Below are 22,678 nucleotides of genomic sequence, written 5' to 3' on the forward strand. Positions count from 1 at the left end.
GGCAGAGGCAGGTGGATTTCTGAGTTCAAGGCCAGCCTGGTCAACAAAGTGAGTGCCAGGACAGCCAGGGCTATACAGAGAAACCCTGTCTTGAAAAACCAAAAAAAAAGAGAGAGAGAGAGAGAGAGAGAGAGATGGACTACAGACACATGCTTCCAGAGGAAGGATGCTTAAGGGATGATATGCTGGGGCTCAGGAGACGGCTCAGTGAATAAAGTATTTGCAGGTTCCTGGCACTCACATAAAAGCCCACCTGTGACAGCTGGCCTATGATCCCAGTGCTCAAAGGATAGAAGAGACAAAGCAAAGGCTTCCCCAGGGCCGGAGGGCGGGCAGTCGGGCAGGTGGGCAGGTGGGCAGGCAGGCGGGCGGGCGGGCAGGCAGGCGGGCGGGCGGGTGGGCAGGCGGGCAGGCTAGCTGACTAACCAAAGCCTTGGTTATAAATAAAGCGGGAAGTGGTCAGGCAGACACTCAATGCCAATCTCCGGTCTCCCCACGAGAACTCATGCAGAGCTGAACACCCATGAGCCCACCCATACACGTGCAAACACAAAGGCACACGTAGGCATACGTGACACACAGATACAAACGCAAGAAAAACTAGGCTAAGCTGTCCACGGCGGCACGGATCTGTGATCCGAGCACCAGAGAGGCTGAGGTGAGTGTCGTAAGTTCAAAAGCAGCCTGTGCAATACAGCGCACGATCTGTGTGCCTGAAAAGGAACAGGAGCCAACCCCGGAGTCCCCAGAGACAACTCCCACTGGAAACCATCGCCTGGGGTGGGGGGCAGCCAGGGACACAATCCATCCAACCCCCGTGCTGCCGGTGGATGACAAAAGCCCAGAGCTGAGCCAGTGTGGTGGCACACATCAGGGAACTCCAGCACTTGGGAGGCTGAGTCAGGAAAATCTCAAGGAGAAGAAGGTCAGCCTAGGCTACAGAGCAAGAATGACTCAAAACAAACAAGCAAAGACAACCCACAGGGCTGGTAATACGGCAATAATACGGCATATCACAGAGAAGAGGTTGTGAGGTTTGAAAAATGACCTGCCAAGGCCAGGCCTGAGCCTGAGATCCCTCCCCACAGACCCTGGAGCCTTCCAGTAAGTAGGGGGACAGGAACAGCCTGCAAAGCACCCACCCTTCCCTCATGGCCGCTCAGACACCAGTTCAGATGAGCACATCTCCACCTCCTGCCCTCCTCCTCACCGACTCCATCTCCACAGCCCCCAGACCTCCACCGGGAACACTCCTAGACTGGGCCTCATCCTGACGACCTTCCACCTCCCTGGGCCGACCTGCCAGGTTGCTGGGCCTATTCTCACCTCCGCAGAGCTGACGCAGGAAATCTGGAGCAGGAGGCAGACTTGATCTGTGTTGACGAGGTTCAGAGCTCTAAGGAAGATGGGAGAGTGGCAGGGGAGATGGAAGTGGTCCCCAGGGGTGGCAGATTTCACAAAGGCAGCCTGTTTCTACAGGATATCCTGTCTTCCCCCACTGCGGCAGAAGTGCGTTTGGGGCTCCTAAGGAAATGCAACTGAAAGTCGTTAGCCTAGGAGACCCTCCGCTCCACGCCATGCCAGGCGTCAGGCGGGGGCTCAGGCCCGCTGCTGCAGCCTTGTAGCCCCTCCCTCACAAACTGTACACAGCAAGTCTCCTTAAACTAGCTCCAAGACCTCAGGCCCAAGGATTGTTCCAAACCAGACTGACCTGTAGATCCATGGATACAACCACACACACACACACACACACACACACACACACTGTCGGTTCCAACAATACAGACCCATGCCACATTTCATCTGTAAACAAGACACAATAAGAAATTCACTACATGGGGCGGGAGAAAAAAAAGAAAAGAAATTCACTACAGAGCCAGGAATAGTTGATTTTCAAGACAGGGTTTCTCTTTGTAGCCCTGGCTGTCTTGAAACGCACTGTGTAGACCAGGCTCACAGAGATCTATCTGTGTCTGCCTCCCAAGGGCTAGGACTAAAGGTGAGCACCTGGCTGACTGCTGACAGTGGTGGTGACAGAGGTTGAGAAGTGTATAGAAGGGGGAACTGTGCCTAATTATTAATGTCTTGTACACATTTACACAGGAACATTGTGAGTTCCGACACATCCAGGGTTTCAAAGTAAGAGTCCTAACTCAGAGAGAAAGAAGGGGCCAGGAAGAAATCACAGTAACTAAGACAATTGGTCCAAGGGTGTGGCTTAGTGGTAAAACTTAGCTTATGCAAAGCCTTGGGTTGGAATCCCATGACTTCAAAAACAAATAAATAGAATAGTCACAACCACATACTTTAATAAAAGCTATTTAAAAGGTAAGACTCATCCCCTTAAAAAAAAAAAAAAACACAATAATTTCCCAGGTATGACAGCACATACCGGAAATCCCAGCGTTCAGGAGTCTAAGGCAGGAGAATGGAGAGAACTGAGTTCAAGGACACCCTGGACAAGACAGAGATACTCCATCTCTAATGACTGTAGTAACACTGCGATTTGTTTCTAGATCTTTATACTTAATGTGTTTGGTCTATCATAAGCAAAGAGTAGCTGAAGTAAAACTGTAGCTAGAGGGACAGCGTGAGCCTCTGGATCATTGGTAAATCCATTCTCGAGGCGGCAGAAACTGGAACCGATACATGAAGGTTGTTTGGGGGAGGGGGTATCTTATTTTGTTTTATTCGAGCCCACCCCCCACCCTTCTTTTATTTCTACTTCCCAACTTAAAACGTTCCCAGCAGGAAACATCGGGCACCTTTCCCAATACCATTTCCCAATACCATACCTCAGTTATCCTAGGTTTCAAAACTGTTGGGATATCCCCCCACCCCCACCTCCCATCTCAATCTAAGTCCTCTTTACAGAAAGGTTGCAGCAGGACCCAGCCCCAAAAGACCTTGGCCTATTCTGAAACCAAGGCTCTGTTCAGCTGCCAGAGCCTCCCACAGCCTCTCCGTGAATCATCCCTCTGTTTAACCTCCTTCAGATGCAGACAACTGATCTACGAGTGTAACCGTCTCCTCGTACCCTGTCGAGGTCATTCCCCGACACGCGACACAGGCCAAAGCTTGACTCCCACACCCAGTGAGCCCAGCCCTCTACTGCACTGCCTTGCAGCAGCAGACTGCATGATCTCTGGGCAACTGGGAGAGGAACTTCTCCAGCTAACTAAAGACCTATGAGGTCTTCTAGAACGATCTACCAACCCTGGAGGAATCTCTCCTGCTGCGCATACTTGCAGCCTGGGCCCCTTGTTGCTGAATGAAGTCCCTGGAGAGCAAGGGAACAGAGGAAGTCTTATGCTGGATGGGTGTGGAAGAAGGTGCCAGAGGTTGAGAAAGGTACAGAAGGGGAGACTGTGCCTCACTGTGAACAAGTCTTGTTCACATTTACACTGGGACACTGTTTTCCTTATTCCTCTGCTCCTTGCTCCTTGCTGGGGGCCGTTTAATTTCTAAGTGCCCCTTTTAATTTGTCAAGTAAGCGATGCAGCTTACCATGACGTTAAAAGACCCTTTCCCCTGTGGCACAGAAGTTACAGAAGATAGGATGTTCACAAAGAAAAGGCTTGGAGTAATCAGGATGGGAGAAAAAGACAGCGGTGGCCTTGTAGATCTGATTTTACTGATCTTTTTTCGAGATGGCTAAGTCCGAAGAAAACAAAAAAGCAAATTCTCTCTCTCTCTCTCTCTCTCTCTCTCTCTCTCTCTGTGTGTGTGTGTGTGTGTGTGTGTGTGTGTGCGCGCGCGCGCGCGCGCGTGTGACTAGGTGTCCAGAAGGCCTAAGGTTCTCAAAACACTCAGAGAGTTGGAGCTGAGAAGTTAGGATCTGCATGGCTTTTCCACTTGAGTTCGATGAAACAGGGGGAGAGAAAATGCAGAAGGCAAGGAAAAGGCCTTTGTCCTAGCTCTTTGGATGAGCACTTGAGTGTATAGTTAAACTGTCAGCTAATGAGAGTCCCTAACCTGGCTCCCTTTTAAGTTTAGACCCCCAACTGACTTGATCCCTAGACAACAGCAGGGGGGCAGGAATATTGGGCTTCAGCATCCTAAAGAGCTAGAGAACTCTCAGAGCTCAGAAAGGATTGGAATCCTTCCTGGGAGTAGAACTTTAAACAAGTTATCACGTTGGCTAATAGGTGTCTAGTAAAACGCTACCAGCCTGTTTACATCAATAGCAATGAGGGGGGTGGGGGGATGGCTCGTCTTAGGTTAACTGACACAGGACCAGGAAATTGGAGAGGGGGGGCAGGGTACAGCTGTGAGTGGGAACCCCTGCATGCTTCCATGCTTCCTTGTTTTGAGTGGAAAAGGCTTCTGGGGTCCACATTCAAAGAATGCTCTGTGGGACCCAGCTCAGTAATTTCCCCCAACACCAAAAGGGTGTTAAAACAAACAAACAAAAAACAACAACAAACAAGAAGCATTTCTTGGATAATATCTTAAGAGTTTGTCAACAATCCCGAGATTTTTCTAAAGCCATCTATCTGATTATGATTTGTTTGTGGTTTGTTGGTGGTTTTGTTTTTCAATAGAAAATGGCTTCTCATGTTTGCCCAGAAAAAAAAAAAAAACAAAAAAAAACAAAAAAAACAAATTACTGGGGAAGAGCCAGGAGAATCATCCAAGTCAAAGCTCACACACCTACAGTGTTGGTGACACTCCATGAAGTCAACTCTCCCTTCCGCCTGCTGTCCCTGCTTAGACGCCTCGTCCTCAGGACCTTTACTTCCCTCTATTCAAACAAAATTACTTCTGTGTTTACCCCTCAGTCCCCAACTCCTCCAAGCCCACACAAGAGCCTACTCTAGAACCTAGTGATGTTCCAAACTTTTCCAGCCACCAGACAGATTGGATTTCGCCTGCTAAGAAGAGTTCCCTCCTCCCTCCAGACAGCCCTTTGTTCAGACAGCCCTCCTTCCCCAGCGCCCATTGCTTTTTAAGCTGCTAGCGGCTCACCAGCAAAGGTTTTACACAGCCCCTAAGAAAGAAGCATGAAGAAACAACTAGGGCCCGTGGAAATCCACACGCATAAAAAAAAAAAAGGCACCTCGAGAGATTAGATAAGAATAATTAAGTCTAAGGCCAAGTAGAACAAGTCCTGTTGGGGCTACAAACCTTCAGCCTCGTATAATATAGAAACAAGATAGGGAAATCCACAAAATGGAAGAAGGATGGGTCTGTCTCTCTCTGTCTCTCTCTGTCTCTCTGTCTCTGTCTCTCTCTCTCTCTGTTACAGATTTCCTCTGACAACCAACCTAACTTCAATGTTTATCTTACTGTTGTCTCTGTATTGTGTAGTTCATTTATGTTGTCATTTCATCAAGATCACCTGCTCTCAAAAGGAACCGCAACTCCACTCTACAGACGCATAAACCGAGGCTCTAAGACATTCATTAATAGCGACCCAGGTCGTAACTAATACTCAGCAGGAACTGGATACCGGGACGCTTATGACCTCAGAGCCAGGCTCTCAACCTCTGTTGCAGCTTTCAAAGTGTGCGCCAAGTCAGCAAGCACCGGGCTGACACCGGAACCAGGACGCTCTGCCACTGGATGCCGCCCAGCTGCTGCGCGGGACCGCATGGGTACCAGAGAAGCAAACGTGAATTGCAGTGTTCCCAAGGGCTCGCGCGCGTCCTTCAAAACCTGCCAGCCACCACGAAGGAAAAAGACAGCTTAGATTCTATCTGACCCTAGAGAATGGCCAGAGGATGCCACCAGAAAGGGATACCCGTGGCGAGGTTCGCTCCCGGACAGCCCATCTTGACCGACCCCAGCAAAAGATATCAGCGCCTCTAGGTGCAGAAGATCTGAGAGCGTGAGGCGGGGCGGGGCTGGGCTGGTGCGAAGACGTGGAATCGTGTCTTTTCCGTGAAGCTTCGGGCCGGAGACCAAAGGAGGGAGCGTCACCTGAAGACGCATCAACTTCTGACTCCTGGGGGCATGCAGCTGTGGCCTGGCCTTAAAAGCGTACCTCTGGCCCAATGGCGAGGTCTGTAAACAAAAGCCGGCCTCACACGGGTCTACAGCCCGGTGGCCTGCCTCACCGTGCACAGGCATCGGAGAAGCAGAGCGGGAGAGAGGGCCAGATCCGGATAGGATCCGGAGCGCGGACGTAAAGAACGGCCCCACTACCTGGACCAGTCATTGTCTGCCCACCCATAGGATTCTGCTTTAAATGCCCCCTCCCTAGCCCACCGCAGGTCCTTCACACTGTGTGCCCGCCCCCAAGGCTCTCCCGTGGTGTGCCCGACCGGGAGCGCAGCATGGATGGCCAAGGTGAACACCCGGCAACGTTGGCGAAGGGACAGGCCCGTAAGTGCCCAAGTCCGGGACCGAGACACACAGACAGATCCAGGCGCGCGCGCGCGCGCGTGCACACACACACACACACCCTCCCAGAAGTTGATTAAAAATCAGCCGATAAATACATAGAGATGAGGCCGCCTCAGGTCAACGCTGACCTCCTGCCTCCAGAATGATCGAATGCCAACGCCTGCACACTGTCACTTGCATTCGGCTCCAGTACCTGGGCTCCGCTGTCTCGGCTAGTTTCTGGACTCTCCTTGGCGCGATACAGATGTGCCTTCCCTCCCCAGATCACCTCCCAAGTGTATGCACACGAAAACAATACAAGCAAAGCCCGGTCTGGGGGAGCTAGGACCCACCGGGAGCCCCAGTGTGCGAATGGGAGTCAGGACGTGCCCGTCACGGGCACCGCGGCTCTAGGCATTCTCATCGCCATCCCTCGTGGAGACTCTGGCCAGTCAGCCCGACCGGCTTAGGCCAGGGTACTCACCAGTGACGTTCACCCAGGATCTTGAAGACCTGGCCAGGCACAAAGCGGGGCCGCTGGGCCCCTGGGGCTGCGGGCGCCGAAGCCTTAACGGCGCTGCAGAGCTGCGAACCCGACGGCAGCGGCGCTGCTCAGCCCTTCGGCCCGCTCGCCGTCTGCCAATGGGAACTGTCAGGGCTCCTGGGCCAGCGGGCCTCGGGGGCGGGGCCTCGGAAGCCCGTGGGAAACCGAGCTCCGATTGGAGCTGCGGACAATCGCTCCGCCTCCGTCCAGCCAATCCGAGGCGGAGGACACGGGAGCGGGGCGTTCAGAGTTGGGCTGGAGTGTGACAACAGGCGCACGCCGGGTACCTGAGCGGCATCCGGGCGCCAGGTGGGCCCTGTGGCTGGAGGGATGCCGGCGGTGCACACTCCCGGGTGCCTTGACACGGTGCTCTGGCGTAAGCAGCCTGGGGAAACCGCAGCAAGAATAACGAGACCTGCCGGCACGGGCCACGGCGAAGGAGCCCCTAACAAAGCAGCTTCGGGAGGGCCTGCTGGCCTCCGCCTCCTTCTCCAATAGGTCCGTGAAGCTGCCTGTCACCAGACATAGGTGGAGGTGGCCAATGACGCGCACGAATGAGCTAGAGTTGGCGCGCGCGCGGCTTGGCAGCGGTGGGATTGGTCGGAGGTAAAGGATTTTCCTGCCACCTAAGGCCTTGGAAGGCGGGGGGGCACCGAATGGAGGAGGCGAAGAGCCAAAAACCTAGTACCTGCGACACGTGGTCTAGTTTGGGCGGCATGTGGCTGACTCTAGGGAGAAACAGGAATTTGCTTAGGTGAGATAAAATCTCAACGCGTCCCCTCTCTTAGGAGCCAGATAATATCCGCCACCAAACAGACTTTAGGTAGGCAGAGTGGCCTTAGCCAAGTATTGGATAGTCCGGGACTCATTGGGCTAATGTCCAGCAAGTGAACTTGAGTTTCACGGTCGCCAGGGCATTGTTCGTGACTGACGAGGTTCGCACATGCCTCGGCTCTCTGTAAAATCCTCGTAGTTGGTGCAGGTTGGCCTTTCTCAAGGTGGCGTGAGCCACAAAACAGCCTTAAAGCTAGTGACAAAACCGCTTCCCTAATCCAGGCCAGAGCCTTCCCCTCGCTTTAGAGCTCTCCCAGCTTGGCCCAGGGAGTGGGAGGAGCAGACCTGCGGTTATCTTGTAAACAGTGTACCTAGTGGCTTATTGAGGCTGAAGTAGGAGGATATTGAATTGAAGATCAGCCTGAAACTGTTTCAAAAAGAAAAGAAAGTTAACACCTTTTCCTTCTGCACCCTCCTTCACCTCCCAAATCCATACTGCCTCTCACCTGAATTTCATTAAAGGCATCCACCTTACTAAAAGATTGTTCCAAACAGGAAGATCTCAGTCTCTCAGCTCTGTTGTCTTCTCTTCCCCCAGTGTGTATAGTCCCTCAGAGATGGAAACATTCCTTCTAGCAGGGAATATCCTTAAGTAGAAAGGAACACAACCCAAAATAGCTTCAGGAAGTCCCTAAAACTGAGCAGATTTGCTAGGTCCCTCCCTGCCATACTAAGCAGTAAGAGCTGAGTCTCAAATGAGCCAAGATGCAGACTTAGATGAGACCAGACCAGCCTCCTAGAAGAGGCAGAGACCAACTGAGTCACTTGGAAAGGACAGGCTCCTACAGACTGTACAGTGTGCTCCAGGTTCCCAGCTCTTGTGAGCTGTCACCATGCTGGGGTGGCCTTTGGTGATGCAGCTGTCTCTGAGTCATGTCTGCTCTTGTTAAGCAATCCCAATAAAATTCATTGGTTCACTTACTTGGACTTTGCTGGTATTTGTACGTTGGTCTGTCATAAGATGTATTGCCTCTCCACAGGAAAAGTTTTGTCACACAAAACCCAGACCTAGGCACCCTTCCTTCCCTTGAACAATTGCTACACATTCCTTAAAGCCCAGCTTGGCTGACGTTTGCTGAACTTCTGGTGAGCAGGGTGTGCTCTCATAGACACCAGGGATCCTCCTGTGCCAGTGAGAATTAGTTGCCCACCTCTGGTTCTCCCTGCCTCTTAGAGCACTAAAATTGTCAAAACACACACACACACACACACACACACACACACACACACAAACTGTGTTTCCTGCTTGAGCAGAGTACCCTGAATTCAGAATATCCCTTCGGAGGGGTGGGGGTTACACATCCCAGAGCCTACTACATGGCACATTTAAATGTATTTAAATAATATATTTAATTAATAAGCTGTCAGTGTATTGAGGTGAGCTTGAAGTGCTTCTAAAACACAAGGTACAGGAGAATGTTTAGGTTGGCAGATCTCAGAGTGACTTGTTTGCTGTCACTCTGTCTGCAGGGAAATAGAGGGATGCAAACATCTGGCCCTCAGAGGCACCTGGACTTGAGGACACACAGACACACTCTCATACACACACACAGACACACACACTCACACACACAGACACACCTGTCATTTTAGTTTTAAAGATAAATAAAGGACTGGGAGGGTGGGTCTGTTGTTAAGAGCACTGGCTGGTGAAGAACCCAGCATCTCGGTGGAAGCTCAAAGTCCCAGGGAATTAAATGGCCCTCTTCCAGCCTGCCTGCGTGCTGCACACATGGTGATGTAGGTAAAAGACTCATACGCATGAAATTGTGAGGCCTAAATTTTAGACTGTACATGTTTTCAGGAAAAGCCTCTTATACTCACCTCACAGGGCCAAGGCATCTGCAGGCCCCACTGCGGACCTCTGCAGTGGACAGCATCATTTAAGAAAATATTACTGAAAGCCGTATGACGGCTACTCTTCTAAACAGCTCTGTAGAAATTATCCATCCTCAGATGCTAATGTTATTTTAGTCTCATAGATGGGTGTGATGGTTTGTATTTGCTCAGCCTAGGGAGTGGCACTTTTTGGAGGTGTGGCCCTGTTGGAGTAGGTGTGTCACTGTGAGCATGGGCTTTAAGACCCTCATCCTAGCTGCCTGGAAGCCAGTATTCTGCTAGCAGCCTTCAGATGTAGAACTCTCAGCTCTGTCTGTACCATGCCTGCCTGGTTGCTACCATGCTCCCACCTGAATGATATTAGACTGAACCCCTGAACCTGTAAGCCTGCCCCAATTAAATGTCCTTACAAGAGTTTCTGTGGTCTTGGTGTCTGTTCACAGCAGTAACCCTAACTAAGACAATGGGGAAACTGAGGCAGGAAAAGTAACTTGTTCTAAGTTACAATTTGAATATGTGAGGGCTTGAGACTGGCAGCCTGGTTCCAGAATTTGCATCTTTAACCATAGGCAAGCTTACTCTTGCATGGCCTTGGGATCTCTGTGCATTGCACAGCCCTTCCCAACACGGCAGCTTCTAACAGGGTAAACAGCTTCATGAAGGGTCAGTTCTCCACGGAGAAACCCGGACAGGTACTGGCTCAGGTGAAGCTGATTTCAGGAGTTTGGGGGGGGGGGGGGAGAGAAAGCTTTCAAATTTGCTGGATAAGTCACTTTGAGATCTGCTCTCTATAACTGTGTTTAAGAGATCTATAAACAGACATGCCTCTAACCTGGAAGCCCCATTTGCACAAGGGAAGGTAAGTTCCTGAAGGGCTGGGGGCCCGTTCATGTAAGAGGACAAGCTGCATGGTTTTGTGTCTATAGAGGCTTGGTTGTTCCAAGTGTGCAGAATATCCTGGATCACACCAAGGTGGGAGGTATGTGGTCAGGATGCATGCTTGCCCACAACTGGACGAAGGCAAGAAGTATGTAACCTTGTGGGGGTTTCCCTTTATATGCCTCTGAGTACTGTAATTTGCTGCCATGCTCTTGAGAATCCTGAGTATGGCCCTGGCCAATGTCCATTATCCTTGTCACTATTTAACAAAGCTTGGTTCAAGCCGGGTGTGGTGGCTCATGCCTTTAATCCCAGCACTCGGGAGGCAGAGGCAGGCGGATTTCTGAGTTCAAGGCCAGCCTGGTCTATAAAGTGAGTTCCAGGACAGCCAGGGCTACACAGAGAAACCCTGTCTCGAGAAAACAAAAACAAAAACAAACAAACAAAAAAAAAAAACCAAAGCTTGCTTCAGATTTGGCTCAAAAATTGTGGTAGTGGTCTTATCGGGGATTAACAAAATCATGTCTTTAGTTACAATAAATCTCTAAAAACAAACCAGCAGGGTAACAGTCTTTAGCTAATTTGTGAACGATGAACGTTTGAAGCAATCCATGTTCAACACTTTGTCCATTACCCACGAGGTGGGTGGGGTTTGAGCATAAGGGCATGGCCACTGAAGGAGACACCATTTGTGCTCTGGTCCCAGCTCTCCTGAAACCTGTTTGCTTGCACTAGCACAGAACCTTGCCTCTCAGAACCTGCTCAGAGCTGACAACAGGGAGCCTCGTTCCCAGGTTCCCAGCGGCTGGCTGCCTCTGGGGCAGGCCGAATTAAGTCTACACAGCCCTTAGTTCCAGCTTTTGACCTCACAAACTAGAAGAGCTACGGTGGACTTCTGTGCCGTTTCTCGCGCCTGACCTTAACAGTATGTGGCTACCTCACACCGTGGAGAGAAAACAGGGCATTTTGATTAAAAAACGCAGACAAATGCCATCTGGCAGAATACTCAGCCATTTTGTCTCCTGAGGACACGGTTGACATCTAAAGACAAGATGGGATTGGCAGTAAAGGAAGAAAATAGAGTTGTAAGCGCTTGCCGCTGGGGATGGGGGTAGGGGTAAAGGGGATTGGGGGGGGGGAGAACACTTCTAGCACATGACCCCAGCTTCAAGTCCAAGTCAGCTTTCCCTCCCACATCACTTAATTTTGGACGTTTCGCCAGACGCAGTGGTCTCTAAGTCACAATAAGGCTCTTTCCATGCCCAAGAAGATAAGCTCCCACTATGCTCCCAGCTTTGGAGCTGGGCTCTGATAGGGATATAAAATGATAAGAAAGGCCAGCAGGCTCCCACTCTGTGACGTCTCATCTTATAAGTCAGTTGTGTAAAGGGGTGACCCAGCCTAATGTGAATGGACCTATCCAATCCTTTGAAGACCTGTAGAGCATACAAACTCTTGGTTACAGAAGTTACCTTCCTGATGGTTAGTGTTCTCTATCAGCTTAACAGAATCCGGGATCACCTCAGAAGAGGGGAGTCTCAGCGAGGGGAGGGTTTAGTTAGATCTGGCCTGTGAGTACGCTTCTGGGAAATTGCCTTGATTGCTTTAAATAATGTGGGAAAGCCCAGGCCCCTCTTCCCCAGCTTGGAGGCTTGGACTGTGGTTGTGTAGAGAACCTGGGGGCTAAAGAGATTGCTCGGCAGTTGTACCTTTCTCGCAGAGGACCTAAGATCCATGTCCAGCACCTAACTCAGGGGCTCACTACTACCTCTGACTCTAGCTCCAAGAGAACACAAAATCTCTGTCCTCTACAGGCCTCTTCGTGTGCATGCGCATGCAACAGCTACAGTGTACTTATGTATAATAATAAACAAATCTTTGGGGTTGAGCAGAGGTCCTAAAATTCAAAATTCAATTTCCAACAACCACATGAAGGCTCACAACCATCTGTACAGCTACAGTGTACTCGTATACATAAAAATAAATAAATGATATTTTAAAAGAAAAAGAGTTCAAGGTCACCCTCAGCTCCACAGGAAGCTTGTAGTCAGCCTAGGCCACCTGAGATGCAGTGCCAAAATCAAACAAGCAAAATCCCACAGAAGTAAATAAATAAACACTCTGGCCGGGTACGGTGCATGCTTTCAATCCCAACATTTGTGCGAGGAGGCAGAAGGACCAAGAGGCCACACTGGGCTGTGAGACCGGGGCTCCACAAGGCTAAGGCTGCATGCGTGCTTGGTTTGGTAGGAGAAACTGGTTTAACCAGTGCATTCTTATCTGAGGACAGATACTGAAAGTGGAGGGAGAGACTCCCAGAAAAGTACATCAAAGCCCAGGAATATCTCTGAGCCGCGAGCAACCCTCTGCCACAGAGACCAGGCAGGAGGAGTCCGGACACTGGGACTGCCACCTCAGGACAGAGCCGCACTCTCAAGGTCACACTCCGAGTTGAGCAGCTTCTCCTTGCAGCTTGCTTTAATACATCTTGTTTTCCCTGGAATGGCATTTTGTGGAGACACTCTCCCACTTGGCTGCCAAGGGGATCCCAGCAAAAGCAACACTTCTGCAGAATTGGCAGGGACTGGGCTGTGGAATATTTCAGAAAGTCAGAGGCAAAGGGACAAACAAACAACCCACCCCCACCTACACACCCACCCACCCATCCTGCCCCACCCCTGCCATCTCAAAACTACATCTTTTTAACAGGAGATGAAAATAAAAAAAAAAAAAAAAAAAAAACAATTACTGAGAACGTGCCCAGGGGTTCTCAGAACACATCCCACTTGATTTTCTTCTCTTCTGCTTCAGTTCCCTCTGTCCTGATTATTAACTCACTGACAGGGAGGAAGAGGGAGAGGCAGCTCTTTCCAGAGTGCACTTAGAGAGAGAGAGAGAGAGAGAGAGAGAGAGAGAGAGGGCGCTGCAGCACGGAGGGGGGTGGGCAAGACCGACCTGGACTGACCAGACCTTGTCCCAGATGAGCTTCCCTCCTTCCCTCTCCCCAGCCGCTGAGAGCCAACTGAGGCAGCCTCCCCTGACCTACACTGGGTGGGAGGCAGGCCTAGGAGCTGGCGATCTGCCTGCCTCCTGCCAGCTTGGCTCTCTGGAGATGTGTCATATCACCCCACTCCAAGAAGAATGGAGTGGAAGGGCTGGAAAGCCACCACGCCAGTTCAGCACTGGAAGCTGGGCTCTGACACAATGCTCTGCTCCCCGAGAGAGACCAGCATGGTGAGGCCACAGAAAGCAGCCTGTTTTCTTGCATAGGGTGATGGCCCACACACTGTCATCGACCGTAGCTGTCTATGTGCGCATGCGCACACATGGCCTAGCGAGCAGCCAAAGAGAGGTTCTCCCAGACCATAATGGTGTACAAAGTAACAGTTAAAGGCAAAGTCCATCCCAAAGTCAAACCCTCAGGTGAGTGAGTTCATTACCATCTCTGCACTTGCTTCATCCCCTGACCTGTAAAGCAAAGCTTTCTTGTAAGATTCTACACAAATTGAATGCGTTGAGAAGCGAGTCCCTCGGACAGGGAGGGTCTGGCCTGTGGTAGAGCTCCTGTGGGTCTCTGAGTCTCAACAAGAAGCCAGAATCGCCTTCTCAATGCTTAATAAGCATTCCTAGAAACACCCCCAGGAGCCCCAGGAGTGTCCCCACAGTGTTCTCTCCCTAGCTACTCTAGCGCATTCCCCACACAAGCCTGAGCAAGTCTCCCCACCACAGTCTCTCCCAGCCCCTTCCCTGGCCTTCCCCTGTGGGCACCTAAACAATGACAGACAGCTTAGGCTTGGCGCGCCCCAAGCCTCATCTCTGTATGTGCAGCTGCTTTCTAAATGACCTTGGACCCCATCCCTGCTCTCCCCCAGCTTAGGGAGAGGGTTCCCATTCACTTTCTAAGAAGCCCGCTTACCTGAAAGGGCAAAGGAAAGACCGTGCCTCTTACTTTTTAGTGACCCGGCCTGTCTTCCTGATTTCCCGAAATGCTCCCAGACTCCCCCTTTCCCACCCCGTTTCCTTAGGATGACCCCGGGGCCCCCCATCCGCAAGCCCTTTGCCTGAGTTCTTCGCTGCCTAAGACTTTGCTCGTCTTCCAAACCAAGCCAGAGCATGGCTTCCTTTAATGCTCCCTCTCCGTCCTCGTCCTCCTCCTCCTGGGTTACGAGCACCTACAACATCCAGTTATCATTCGCTTGCGTTATGCAGCGTCTATTGGTTTGGGGATTTGTTTAATTTTATTTGGTTTGAGACAATGTCATTACACAGTGCTGGCAGGCCTGGGGCTTTCTGCAGTCTCCCCGCGTCTGCCTCCTTGGTGCTGAAGTTATAGTTCACCCAGCTATGTAATCTCTAATTCAGTCCTTCCTATCATTGGTGTGACAACTTTCCAAAATATGCTCTCCACTGTTCAACTGAAAGATAAAGAAAAAGACACTGGGTAACTTGTCCAAGGCCACAGGGCCTATCCAAGATCAGTCCAAATCTTTAAGACTAGATTGCTAAGATGTGTTTGTTTGAGCACCACCACCCCACCCCACCCCCATGACCCCCTTAGCCTTCGCTTCCTTCAGGGAATCTATCCTGTCCTGTTGAGAGCTAGCAAACACTAGTGTTGCCCTTCAAGAGGTGAGAGGTCTTTTAGTTATTAGAGTGGACCCTTGGAAGGGTTAGTGAGACCACAGTCGTCTTCCTTTTCTCTCCTTTGCTTCTTGAGTGTGTGGTGAGCCGTTCTGCCTTGCTATGAAGTTCAGCCAAGTGCTGCCGCGCACAGACCCAGAGGCACAGAGGTATGACCCATCAAAGACTAGAGGCAGCAGGAAGTGAGGAGACGTTAAGAGTGATGACCACCATGTGTATGCTGACTACAGACGTGCTGTGACTTAGCAAGCATTGAAAACTACCCACCTGCCTATGAAGCCTGGGGCCTGTGCCTGAGCAGGAGGAGAGAACGTGAAGACAGAGCAGCCTTCCAGCTTCTCTAGGATTCAGACATGCTCAGAAGAGCACCAGCGAAGACAGTAAGACTGGAAGGTCCACATGGCGTGAACCCGCTTAGCTCTGCAGGTTGCCAGTGTCTGTCTTCAGAGTACTTTAACATCCCTGTAGTGGCTCCAGGCTGGAGCTCGGTGGAAATGCTCATGCATAGCATGTGTGGGGTCCTAGGGATCACACACATACACAGACAGACAGACAGACACACTCACACACAGACACAGACACACAGACACACAGACACACACACGGACACGCACACTCTCTCTCACACACACAGACACACACAGACACACACACACAGACACACACACGGACACGCACACTCTCTCTCACACATACAGGCACACTCACACACACAGACACACAGACACAAACACGGACACGCACACTCTCTCTCACACATACAGACACACTCACACACACAGACACACAGACACAAACACGGACACGCACACTCTCTCTCACACACACACACACAGACACACACACACACACACACACACAAGACCAGCAGCTATCAAGTTTATTAGAGTTAGAGGTTCCCTCTTTCATTGAGGGTGGAGCCTAGGCATCGCTAAATACATATTCATGGTGACTGGGTGACTGACATCCCTAGTTTGACTTTTCAAGTACTGTGAGATAGAATACATATATATATGTTTATGTATATATATATATATATATATATATAGGTTGAATAGGATTGAGTCCCTCACAATTAGTACTTTGATATTAATTTTATATAATAAATTACATATATATATATATATATATATATATATATATATAGAGAGAGAGAGAGAGAGAGAGAGAGAGAGAGAGAGGTTGTTTATTATGTGGCCCTGGCTCCCCTGGATATCTTATGTATGTAGACCAGGCTGGCCTTAAACTCACAGAGATCCTCCTGCCTGTTTCCTGAGCATTAAAATCATATGCTAGCACACCCAGCTAAAGAATACTTTCTCCGAGGAGTGAGGTTTGTTGTTGTTTTGCACTGGGATTGAACCTGGGATCTCGTACTGGGCAAGCACAGTACCCTCAAACTTTGCCTCCAGCCCCCTCTGTGTGGTTCCCCCCAGTGATGTGGTAACAAACGATCACTGACTGGGTGACATGAGTACGAACAATTACTCCCTACAGTCAGCTCTAGAGGCTGGGGTGCAAGGTATCAGCAGATCCAGCCTCCCTTGGGGCCTGACAGAAGGCCACCCTTCTCGGGACAGCCTCGGGTAGCATCAACTTCCTCTCCTTTCCAGGACACAGGGCAGCATGAGGTCTCAGGGATGTCACTCTGATAGAGTCATCTCTATAAAGGCCCTTTCTCTAAAGACAGCCATATTCTGTAATTCTGTGGGAGCGGTTTGAATATCAAAGTACTAATTGTGAGGGACTCAATCCTATTCAACCAATACACTACACCTCACCCTATCTACCAAGGCGGGGCGTGGATCTCAGCATTGGGGAGACAGAGGCAGGCAGATGGCTGTGAGGTCAAGGCCACAGAGTGAGTTCCAGGACAGCCACCACTGTTGTATAGAGAAACCCATCTTGAAAACCAGCAGTCATTCCCTTGTGTTTGTATCCATTTTCTCAGGAAAGAAACGACTTGTTGGCCTAAATTAAGTTTTTGGCTATTATTTATTGTCATCAACAAAGGGTCTCTCCTCAGGAACTTTTCTTTTTGAAGAGAAGAAAGAATGTATCATCTGGATGTCTAGATGTTTCTTCCTTAGTCTGTGAGAAGCCAGGCTAGGGGGAAAGGCCTGTACCCCACAGGTTCAGCAGGCAGAGGAAGGTGGACCTGTGAGTTCAAGGCCATTTACACACTGAATTCCAGGCTAGTGGGAGCTATACAATACGGCCCTGTCTGGGAGTGGGGAGGGATGGAGGCAAGGAAAGAAGAGGGAGAGGGGCCAGGAGAGAGAATCTCTCAGCTTGGTAAAGCAGATTTATAAATCCAGCTACTCGGGAAGCTAGAAAAGATGACAGCCTTGGAGATTTTGTAAGAACACATCTCAGAATAGAAATTAAAAAGAGCTGATGGGCCAGTGTGAAGGCTCAGTAAGTAAAGGTACTATGCTGCCTGAAGACGGGAGTTCAAGCCTCAGGACCCAATATGGTTGGAGGCAGAAAACCCATTCTCAAAACTTAGATAGATAGATAGATAGATAGATAGATAGGTAGATAGGTGATTGATAGGTAGATAGATGATAGACAGATAAGATAGATATAAATAGATGACCGATAGATAGATGATAGATAGATATAGATAGATGAGATAGATAGATAGATAGATAGATAGATAGAGCAGCCCAGTTGTGATCAAGGCCTGTGGCTGCATCCCTGATGCAATAACTACATAGTGGATGTTGGCATTTTTTTTTTTACTATTTTATTGGGTTTTTCTATCTCTTATTCTACCCTAATCCCTTTCACCTCCCCAACACTAGGTAGGATAGAAAGAAGGTTAGAGGGGGAAATGGCATGTAGACTTCTTTCAACTACTTCCTGCTGATTAGGGGTGTTGAGTTTCTTCAGCCCCTCTCAGGACTCTCATCTGTACCCTCTCCAGAGTTCCCAGAATTAAACAAACTATCTGCAGCTGGCAAAAACCATGCCCCACCTAGTGCACACCCAAGACAACCATAGTTAACGGCTGCAGACAAACTGGATCAGCCACGTATCCCACAGCTGGGATTAAAAGGAAAACCTTATTCATATGGCATAGCTGGGCTTTCCTAGGAAACAAAACTCTCAATAGAAGTGGATGGCAGAGACCACAAAGCCAAGCCAAGCCTGGAGCTGTGTTCACACCCAGTGCGTATCTGACATTAATAAGGCTGTACTCTCTGATCCCGGGGGAAAGGCAGAGGAGGCTGGGGGAGCCCTATTCCTGGGACCTGGGGTGAACGTCTTGAGCAAGGGGAAGGCATCCTTTTCTCCCTCTTTTCCACATGGTCCACATTATTCCACACCCATGACACAGCTCCATCTACAGGTGCCTTTCGAGCTGTGTCACGCCTCACTGTCAGCACACTGCTTTGCTTTTTGCTTTTTGCTTTTTTTTTTCCCTCACTGAAACAAGCGTTGCTTTTATCCTCTCAAAACACGAGGTCATAAGAAGCACATTTCAGACCTTGTTATGGCAAATGGATTTCTTCTGATGGATCACACCCCACTTTTCTAACATAAACTCCGATAACCAAAAAGCATCGCAGAGCACTGCCACGAGGTCTCTGCCTCCTCTGCTGACGTTGCCACTCCTGGGTAATTTCCGTGGGCAGCTGGCAGAAACAGAAAACATTAGCAACTGGCTTTTCTTTATTCTTAGTTATCACTCCAAGACAATGCTTGACTGGACAGGACGCACTTCAGTGTTTTCGTAATTCATTTTTAATCATCATCTCCTAACGAACACAGACAAAATAATCCCTCCTGCTAAAGTAAAAAAAAAGGCAAGCCACTGGAGCTAACGTAGAAAAATGGATGCAAATCAGGACTTCCCTTACCATGCTGTGAGGCCATGTCCAGGCTGGTCAAGTGCTCTGTCTGTCAGCTAAAGCCCCACTCTATGTACTTACGGTTTTTGGGTTTGGGTGTGGTTTTGTGTTGTTGCTTGTTTTTTTGTCTGTTTTTCTTTTTTCTTTCTCTCTTTCTTTCTTTCTTTTTTTTTTTTTTTGTTGTTGTTGGTTGGTTGGTGCTGGGCTTTTTTGTTTCTTGTTTGTTTGTTTGTTTGTTTGTTTGTTTTTCCCGAGACAGGGTTTCTCTGTATAACCCTGGCTGTCCTGGAACTCACTCTGTAGTCCAGGCTGGCCTGGAGCTCAAAAATCTGCCTGCCTCTCCCTCCCAAGTGCTGGGATTAAAGGCATGCGCCACCACTGCCTAGCTGTTGCTCTTGTTTTGAGGCAAGGTTTCTCTGTGTAGCCCTGGCTGTCCTGGAACTCACGCTGTAGACCAGGGTGATCTCTGGCGCACGCCTTTAATCCCAGCACTTGGAAGGCAGAGGCAGGCGGATTTCTGAGTTCGAGGCCAGCCTGGTCTACAAAGTGAGTTCCAGGACAGCCAGCGCTATACAGAAAAACCCTGTCTCGAAAAACCAAAAAAAAAAAAAAAAAAAAAAAACAAAACAAAAAACAAAAAAAACAAAGAGATCTGTCTTCCTCTGCCTCCCAAGTGCTGGAATTAAAGGTACCCACCTACCACCCAGCAAGTGTATGTTTTCAATAGGTGTGTACACAGTTTTTCCCCCTCAAATAATATGTCTCTATATTCCCTCAAACAATTTCTCTCTCTCTCTCTCTATTTGTTTTTTATTTAGGCGGGGTCTCATGTAGTCAGTCCGAGCTGGCTTCAAGTTCACGCCATAGCTCAAGGTGACGTTGAATTTCTGGTTCTGCTACTTCTGCTACAGGTGTGTTCCACCATGCACGTTTTCCTGACTCGTAAGGGATGAAGCCCCATCACACATACCAGGCAAGCACTCTGCCAACCAAGCCCCATGTTGAACCTCTCCAAGAAAGTTTTCTCTGAAGTGGTAAGCAAAATGTCCATCCAACCTTGCTAGTACATTGTGCAGGATACTTGGTATACACAGAGAACCTAATTAATTGTTAGCAAAATATACAAGCTTTTTTAAAGATTTATTTATTTATTATATGTAAGTACACTGTAGCTGTCTTCAGACATCCCAGAACAGGGCATCAGATCCCATTACAGATGGTTGTGAGCCATCATGTGGGTGCTGGGATTTGAACTCAGGACCTTCGAAAGAGCAGTCAGTGTTCTTAACCACTGAGTCATCTCTCCAGCCCCCAAAATATACAAGCTTTAATGTTGTATTTGTAAGATACAGTCAGTTGTGTCCTGAAAACAAGCAGTTTCTAAAAGCGTCCATAGATAAGAATGCAAAAAAAAGGAAAGATCCTGCCTATTTTAAGGCAAGTTGGTTGGGAGAAGTCTTGAGGTCTTTGCTGTATGATCCAAGATAAAGTCATCTGGATGGCTTTGAGCTACCCCACTGTAAAGGTGAGATGGTTTGGCCCCTGCTGACCTGGCTTGAAGCCCCGCCCCCATGGCTGTGATGTGGCTCTGCCCACCAAGGGTGTAGGTGAGGAGCTAGAGACTTAATGGACGTTTGATAGGCTCTCTCTCTCTCTCTCACTCTCTCTCTCTCTCTCTCTCTCTCTCTCCCTCTCCCTCTTCTGACTTAGAAGAACCTTTCTGAAAGGAGCTTCTGGTGAGAGACAGGGCTTACAGGAACAATAGAGAAGCAGCAGGCAGGATGCAGATAAAACAGTATCCTAGGAGAGAGAGATCAGGAGCCCTCCTAGGCTTGCAGGAGCTCAAGAGCAAGGCAGTCTAGCTCAGTAGAATGGTGGAGATGGCTAAAGACCTAGCAGGTTAGTTGTAGAATCAGCCTTGCAAATAGATATTTTGTATACAATTCAGAAAATAAAGTTACCTCACAGAGCTAACTAGTTTTAAACTCAGTTTACACCTCCTGTGGTTTTGTTGCTATAAATATTATATAATGTAAGTGGTTACAGTATGTTGGGCTTGCCTACTGAAGTACACTGGCTTGGTATCTAGGAAGGAGACAGAAGAAAGCCAAACATCAAGCCAAGGAAGCAAAAGGTCAGCTTGCAAGGTAGGCTCTTGTTTTGTTTTGTTTTAAAGATTTATTTATTTATTGTTTATTATAGCTGTTACACTGTAGCTGTCTTCAGACATATCAGAAGAGGGCGTCAGATCTCATTACAGGTGGTTGTGAGCCAACATGTAGTTGCTGGGATTTGAACTCAGGACCTTCAGAAGATCAGTCACTGGTCTTATCCACTGAGCTATTTTTCCAGCCCTGCAAGGTAGGCTCTTAAGAGGAGGTAAATCATTCCATTTCTTTAGTATAATAAAATACCTGAGTATGGGTACTGAATGAATAAAATAATGTTTCTTAGCTTACAGTTTTAGGTCAAAAAAAAAACCAAAAAACAAAAAACAAACAAACCTAAGCAAATGGCTTGATCTGTTTTAGTTTCTGGTGAATACTCTGGCTATGTTGCATCAAAGAGACAAAAGAACAGCTCTATGCAGAAGAGACCAAGTTCTGAGAAGGCTAGGCTAATTTCATGACAGGCTTCAAATTGGAAGTTAAGGAGACTAGGCCTAAAGCTGTTTCCAAGAACTGGGCAATTCCAGGCAAGTCCAGGCCTCAGAAGCTGCCCTGTCTGAGGCAAGGACAATGGGTCAAGCATCAGTTTCCAGACTTCCTCAGCAACAGTTTCCAGACCTCCCACATCCCAGTAATGGAATGTCTGTTTCCAGACTTCCTCAGCAACAGTTTCCAGACCTCCCCTAACAAGCCCCCCACATCCCAATAATGGAATGTCTGTAGAGATGGATCCAACAGATTAACATAGAGGTTACCTACCCTGGAATTCCCTAATGTGCTTTAAATCAGGCCAGCAAGCTCACTTGGGTCTCTCTCTCTCTCTCTCTCTCTCTCTCTCTCTCTCTCTCTCTCTATCTTAGTAATGGGAGATCCCAGCATACTGGATTTCTGCAGAATAAAACACTCACACTCCTTGCATTTCCATACTATTTGAAGGCAGGGTGTCATACTCCGGTGAATCATGGACCCTTACAGTTCATGGGATCGTTTTGCTGTGTAAAAACCCACTATTCTGAGAACTCACCAGGGTTCAATGAGAACCTATTAGTTTTACCTGAGGGGAACACCCCAATGAGCTTCCACCCTCTACTGTACCCCAATCCTTAAAGCTTCTGCCAACTCCCCACATCACCATTCTGGGGACAAGACTTCTAGTGTGTGAATCCTTTGGGAACACAAACTCAATTCAAAACGTAATGAGAGAGAGAGAGAGAGAGAGAGAGAGAGAGAGAGAGAAATTAGGAAGGAAGGAAGGAAGGAAGGAAGGAAGGAAGGAAGGAAGGAAGGAAGGAAAAAAGAAAGAAAGAAAGAAAGAAAGAAAGAGAGAGAGAGAGAGAGAGAGAGAGAGAGAGAGAAAGAAAGAAAGAAAGAAAGAAAGAAAGAAAGAAAGAAAGAAAGAAAGGCAGGCAGGCAGACAGACAGACAAGAAGGAAGGAAGGAAGGAAGGAAGGAAGAAAGAAAGAAAGAAAGAAAGAAAGAAAGAAAGAAAGAAAGAAAGAAAAGAAAAGAAGGAAAAGAAAGAGTCAGAGAGGCACTGGGTGGGCCACTGTCCAATCTGAACGAAGTTCACCCCCAGGGAAGTGCCAAAG

At 48.8% G+C, this 22,678-nt stretch overlaps 1 protein-coding gene and 1 long non-coding RNA gene across 6 annotated transcripts in view; one reads left to right on the plus strand and one right to left on the minus strand.

The window, feature by feature from the left end:
- The window catches only part of Tiam1 (T cell lymphoma invasion and metastasis 1), a 358,490-nt gene extending 349,763 nt beyond the window's left edge, over nt 1–8,727 (minus strand). For 3 of the 5 annotated variants that reach the window (XM_011246112.3, XM_006522978.4, XM_017316936.2), the window contains exon 1: nt 6,812–8,727. The gene's annotated coding sequence lies outside the window, so the exon portion shown is untranslated. Of the gene's footprint in view, nt 1–1,326; nt 6,521–6,541; nt 6,658–6,811 lie in introns of those variants that run through there. The other 2 variants (XM_030249040.1, XM_030249041.1) reach the window with 2 other exon arrangements.
- Nucleotides 5,364–9,954, plus strand: Gm10789 (predicted gene 10789). The gene has a single exon (NR_033476.1). It is a non-coding gene; the product is annotated as a predicted gene 10789 (long non-coding RNA).
- The last annotated feature ends 12,724 nt before the right edge of the window (nt 9,955–22,678 follow it).

Source organism: Mus musculus, chromosome 16 (genome assembly GCF_000001635.26).
Source record: "Mus musculus strain C57BL/6J chromosome 16, GRCm38.p6 C57BL/6J".
NCBI classification, from domain to species: Eukaryota; Metazoa; Chordata; class Mammalia; order Rodentia; family Muridae; genus Mus; species Mus musculus.